The sequence below is a fragment of the Physeter macrocephalus genome, unplaced genomic scaffold, assembly GCF_002837175.3.
Source record: "Physeter macrocephalus isolate SW-GA unplaced genomic scaffold, ASM283717v5 random_1408, whole genome shotgun sequence".
Taxonomy (NCBI): domain Eukaryota; kingdom Metazoa; phylum Chordata; class Mammalia; order Artiodactyla; family Physeteridae; genus Physeter; species Physeter macrocephalus.
The window spans coordinates 18,420-24,495 of NW_021147047.1; the positions used below are offsets into that span (position 1 = coordinate 18,420).

General features: G+C 53.2%; 1 long non-coding RNA gene across 1 annotated transcript in view; it reads right to left on the reverse strand.

Annotated features, from left to right (window-relative positions):
- Positions 1 to 5,668, reverse strand: part of LOC114485593 (uncharacterized) — a 7,584-nt gene extending 1,916 nt beyond the window's left edge. The window contains exons 1-4 of the long non-coding RNA XR_003679007.2: positions 5,605 to 5,668; positions 5,319 to 5,455; positions 5,087 to 5,140; positions 3,411 to 3,549 (exon numbers count right to left, since the gene is read on the reverse strand). This is a non-coding gene — a long non-coding RNA (uncharacterized lncRNA). The remainder of the gene's footprint in view (positions 1 to 3,410; positions 3,550 to 5,086; positions 5,141 to 5,318; positions 5,456 to 5,604) is intronic.
- Between the last annotated feature and the right edge of the window lie 408 nt (positions 5,669 to 6,076).

The following is a 6,076-nucleotide window of genomic DNA, read 5'->3' on the forward strand; positions in this document are numbered from 1 at the left end:
GTGGCCTCTCCCGTTGCGGAGCACAGGCTCCGGACGCGCAGGCTCAGCGGCCACGGCTCACGGGCCCAGCCGCTCCGCGGCATGTGGGATCCTCCCGGACCGGGGCACGAACCCGTGTGCCCTAAATCGGCAGGCGGACTCTCAACCACCGCGCCACCAGGGAAGCACCCTGACCAGGGTTTGAACCCACATCCTCTGCGGTGAGAGTGCGATTCCTAACCACTGGACCTCCAGGGAATTCCTGAAAGTTTTTTTTTTAATTGAAGTATAGTTAATTTACAACGTTGTGTTTTTATCAAGCATACAGCAACACTTTTTCAGTTATACATATATATGTGTGTGTATATACATATATCCTTTTTCAGATTCTTTTCCATTATAAGTTATTACAAGATATCGAGTATACTTCCCTATGCCATATAGTAGGTCCTTGTTGTTTACCTATTTTATATGTAGTAGTGTATATATGTTAACCCCAAACTCCTAATTTATCTCCCCCACCATTACTCCTATTTTACAGAGGAAGGGATCAAAGTTCTGCAGTTAAGTCACCCAAAGCCACACAGCTAGTAAGTGGCAGAGTCAGGGCCCTGGCTGGGCTCCAGACCCCATCCCCACTACCTGCAGGGCATCCAGGAACCCTCCCAGGACGGGCAGGATCCAGCTGCACCTTGAAGGTCAGATTGTGATAGAGAAAGAAGGAAAGGGTTTCCAGGCAAAGGGAAAAGTCACACTGTTGGGTGCCTGAGGTGCATCACGGTCAGAGGGTGAGGCCTCTGTTGCACTTAACCCCGCCCACCCACAGGTATAGAAATGTCTGTTCCCCCCACTCCCTCCCTCCCCCTGGCATTTCTCCTGCCCATGACAGGCACAACAGGTCAGGCTGAGAGCTTTCACAGGAATCTGGCAAACAAGGCAATTCTGTTCCTGTTCCAGTTGTGTTCTGGGGAAATGTTTAACCCACTGAGTGGGGAGGGGGACTTGTAGCATTTGTCAATTGCCATGGTATAAATACTCCCATCGTGGCCAGACTTGCCACATCACTAAATACACAGCGCCTGCAAGCCTAAAAGAGCCAGCTCCAGCCCACCACCCTACCTACTCCCTCCTGGAAAACTATGCCCAAAGGTACGCCCAACTGCTACTGGAGGCTGTGCCTTCCCAGTGGGGTGCAGATGCTTCACACACACAACCCTTCTCCTTCTCCAGCTGGGCTTGGCAGTCTCTGCCCTTCAGGGAGCAGTAGAGAGACACAGCTGAAAGAGAGCACTGGCCCAGCGAGCTGCTGGAGACAACGGATGCACTGTGAGTGTTCAGGGGCACCCTCAGTGCACGCACAACTCTGTGTGTGCCCGTGTTTGGGGGCTGCTCTTGAAGTTGAACCGGAACATGCACCTGTAAGCGGTGATTTTTTTAAATGTGATGTTTTAAGAGTACCTGTGGGGGACTTCCCGGGTGGGCCAGCAGTTAAGACTTTGGGCTTCCACTGCAGGGGGGCGTGGGTTTGACCTCTGGTCAGGGAACTAAGATCCTGCATGCCATGTAGCCAAAAAGAAAAAAAGTACCTATGTGGTAATTATGCCCACAATTGTGTCTTAAGCTATTAACTACAAGGGGCTTCTCTCTGCCTCAGCTGTTCTGAACCCCTTCCCTGCTTCCGTCCCCATGAGCACAGCAAATTCATTCAGCCTGGGTCTCACATATGGCCCGAGACAAACCTAGAAACCTGCTGCAGGGGGATGGGCTGCACCAGGTGAAGGTTCACGGGACACAGCTGAATCCTCAGGTGAGTGGGAATCATGGTCAAGGAGGGCAGTGAACAGGAGGAAGCCAGGGGAGGGGGCGAGGGCGGACACAGGCTGTCAGCAGGAGGCAGGCAAGGAGGGGGTGGAGCACACGCAGCAGAGCCAGTGATTCAGGAAAGGGGTGCTCAAGACCAGTGCAGGAGCCTTCAGTCATCTGCCTGCAGGCACCCTTGGTCCCACTGCAGAGGCTCGTGGGAGGCAGGGGATGGACACGTGTCTAAATCAACCCAAGGGACCTGTGCCGGCCAACTACCAGCTGACTCCATCACTCAAACTGAATGGCATTTTCTTGGCTCCAAATTTGCTGGTGGGCAGAGCTCCAGGGAGAGGCTTGATTCTAGCCAGGGAGAGGCTGAGTTCCCAGAAAGGGAACTGGGGCTGCTGTGTCACCTGAGGTCCCCAAATGCAGTCTCTCCACCCACACTGCCCCCAGGGCTCCCCTCCCCTCCCCTCCCTTACCTGCTCCTCTCTTCCCTCATCTCCCTGCCCAGCGCACTACACCCATCACTGGGCTGGTCGGAGTTTTCCCAGAGGATTGTTTGTAACCTGTGTGCATGTGTGAGTGTGCGTGTGTACCTACAGTGCATGTACAAACCCGTGTGTGCTTGTCCATACTGTGAACACTCAAGTGTGCCTGTGCATGCACAATACCCCCATGTATGCCTGGACATACACACATACACGCCATGTGTGCCTAGACCTTGAATCCTCTTCTTTGGGGGTTATTTTGCCAGTATTCCATATATCACCTACAATGGATGTTAAAATGGCAGCCACTCACCTCACCTCTAAAGTCCCTCAGGGGACTTCCCTGGTGGTGCAGTGGGTAAGACTCCGAGCTCCCAATGCAGGGGGCCTGGGTTCAATCCCTGGTCAGGGAACTGGATCCCGCATGCATGCTACAGCTAAGAGTTTGCATGCCACAACGAAGTAGCCCGCGTGATGCAACTAAGGAGCCCACCTGCTGCAACTAAGACCTGGTGCAACCAAATAAATAAATAAATAAATAAAGTCCCTCAGAAGTCACCCAGTTCAACCCTACCAGTGCTTCTCAGAGAGTCACTATTGGTATTTATTTGTGAGGGTTTTGGTTTTGGTTCTGGTTTTGGTTGCACTGCGCAGCTTGTGGGATCTTAGTTCCCGCACCAGGGATCAAACCCAGGCATTCAGCAGTGAAAGCTTCGAACCCTAACCACTGGAGCACCAGGGAATTTCCACTATTGGTATTTGAATAGAGATAATTCTCCTTTGATGGGACCAACTCCCAACCCACTGCATGAGTTTAGTATTCCTGGTCCCAAAACCCTAGAAGGCACAAACCGCTAGTAGCACTCCTGAAATGCCCTCACAAGTTTCCAGCCTCTCGTGGAGGTGGGACAGTAGAGACCCAGGTGAGGACACCACAGGCTTTGTCAGTGGCTGGATTTTCTCCACAGAATCTCTGGAAAGTGTCTGGCCCCTGTGCTTAAGCTCCCAAGAACCGCTAGCTGCCTACCTCCGGAAGCCATGCATCCCATGCACAGGCAGCGCTACCTGAGAGGAGGTGCCCCATCACTAGTCCTACTTCCTCCCCTCAGGGGCCACCCAAGTGCTGACCCCACTCACCTGGGCCTCACGGTGCTCCGAGGAGGCCAGGCCACAAACAGGTGGGCTCCGAGGAGGCCAGGCCACAAACAGGTGGGCTGGATAGGGGAGGTTCCTGAAGACTCCGGAAGAAGAGAAGCCCGTCTGACCGGCAAGAAAGCTGTAGAAACAAGGTAGAGCGCTGAGCTCGGCCAGGTGGCAGCTCTCGGGCCTGAGGCTTCGAGATGCAGGAGATGCCCACAGATACTGAAAGGGCTGCCTTCTCTCCTGCCATCCTGTCTACCGCTGCTCCAGGTGGGCGAGTGTGGTAGGTGGGGAGGAGGGGTCGCTGGGAACCGAAACTAAAGCAAAACAGCTCCCCACTCGGGCCCAGGGGGCCCAGCTGGGCTAGTGTGCTGTGTAGCACGAGGCGGTGAGGGCGGGGGTGGGGTGCGGGTGCCCCGGAGGGTTGGTGGCGTGTGCTGCCCGTGTCTTTTGATGGACCTACGTACCCCATTCCCTTGGGTATGTGTTGGGGGGCCCAGGTGCCCAGGGACGACCTCACTGTGCCAATCGACCCACACCCATCTGGGGCAGAACTTTTTTGCCCAATGTAATTCCTGGATCCTTCGGTTTTTTTGTTTCTTTGTTTTTTTGCCGAGCCACGAGGCATGCAGGATCTTAGTTCCCCGACCAGGGATCGAACCCGTGCCCCCTACAGTGGAAGCACGGAGCCTTAACCACTGGACCATGCTAGGGAAGTCCCTAGCATTCCTGATAAAAATACTTGAGAAGACCTTCTTCTCTGGAAGTTAGATCTATGCACACAACCATCTTCCATCTGGCAAACAGGCTAATGTTGCTTATCCAGATTTTTTAAGTCTAGCTTGATGACAATTATCTAACAATTTTTTTCATATCAAATGTTTCTACCCAGAAGGAATCTTTCCACTAGATTTTTTCAAAGTATCTCCCTTTGCAGCAGATTTGAAATAAAATTTTAACTTGGGGGGGGTCAAATCAGTGTATCTTCTCCTGCCCTCTCGTCAGCTTAACACGATTACTCTTTGGACACAGCTTCTTAGAGGAGAAAACTAAGAAAAAAAATAACGTTGTGAAACCAGAAACTGAGGGGGAGATTATCCTTATCCACACCCATATATCTTCCTTCCTTCCTCTCCCTCCCTCTTTCTTTTTTTCTTTCTTTCTCCCTTTGTAAGCAGATAGGTTGCGGGGCAGGGTAGGGGGGTGTGGTACCTGGAGAAAGAGAACCAGGAATGGCTTTCTTGACATAAGAGAATCCATTTTGGCCTCAGCCATTTTGTAATCTAAGCCTGGACACAATGCTTGCCCTTGAACAGTTCTTAGTAATTAATGATCTTAAGGGAGGGAATGCAGAAACAAGGGAGGCTGCCCTGAAACAGTAGTGCAGCCTCGGTGCAGGGTCCTGGTTCCTCAAGGGATATAGGCAATAATATATCTTTGTGTTCTGCAGGAGCTAACGCCCCACCCAGGTGAAGGACGGAATGATGATGTTGACACTCCTGGCTTCAATCAACTAAGGCTGGGACTCTGCCGCCCTTTGCCCCAATTCTATGCTGAATTCTCCTGTGCTCTAGCGCCCTCATAAATACGCATGTACTCTTAGCTTAAAACTTCCCCGATTTTGCTGTTCTTGGAGACGCTGCTTTGGGAGAGATCCCCCATGTTTTCCTTACTTGCTGCAAGTAATAAATCCTTCCTTCTCCCGATCTGTGGCTTGGTTGTGACACCTACCAAGAGATGAACCCAGTTTTCAGGGACCACCTTCCCTTCTCTTCCCTCCCCTCCCCTCCCCTCCCCTCCCCTCCCCTTCTCCACCCTGCTTTTCTCCTTTCTAGCTTTTCAGAAAGATTCCCTAAGGTTCCTGGCACTCCTTAAGCCCCAGGTGGCCTAAAGCACACCCCTCACCTCTAACCCCACTCCAACCGCGACCCTCCCCCCACCAGCAGCGCGTGGCATATAAAAAGAAGAAAAACTCAAAACTCAAGTCTCCAGCAGCCTCTGGCAACCGCCGGTGAGAACTTCAGGTGCGATCCAAAAGGATCCTGTGAGTCAAGGGGAAAATAAGGTTTAATTTACATAAGTCTCGTTTTGACCAGACTTTCCCCAACCTCTGTCCACCCACCTCCACCTCCACTCCCCCACCCCACCCCCTGTAAGGGTTTCCAGCCCCTCCCCTCCAGCCGTCCCTGACCTACGGTCCCGGACCCACCCTCGGGCCGGGCTCCCAGTCCCCTCCCCATCGAAATCCAACCCGGTCACCTTAGCCTCTGGGTGAGCGCACACACGGGGACGCAGCCCAGCAGGAAGCGTCAGGAACTGATCACCGCCACACGTTCACGCCCACTGGGGCATCGCCCGGCTCTTGAGTCCCTTCCAGATCCTCATCCCAAACCTGGGGCTCCGGGTCTCTAACCCCGGAGTTCCTGGAAGTCGGCCGAGAGGATGCACCCCACCTCCCCTCTCTTCCCTTCCCCCCTCCCTTCCTCCCCACGCCACACCCGGACTGAGTTCCGGAAAAGTCCCCGGGCCTGCCGAGGGGTCCTGCAGGCGTTCCCTCTCCCGTTTGCTTTCTTTATTATTCTAATCGACTGCTGGGGACACCCTTTGTCAACTGCCGAGAGCTATGCAAATGACCGCGGTTGGTATTGTTATTACTAAGAGGC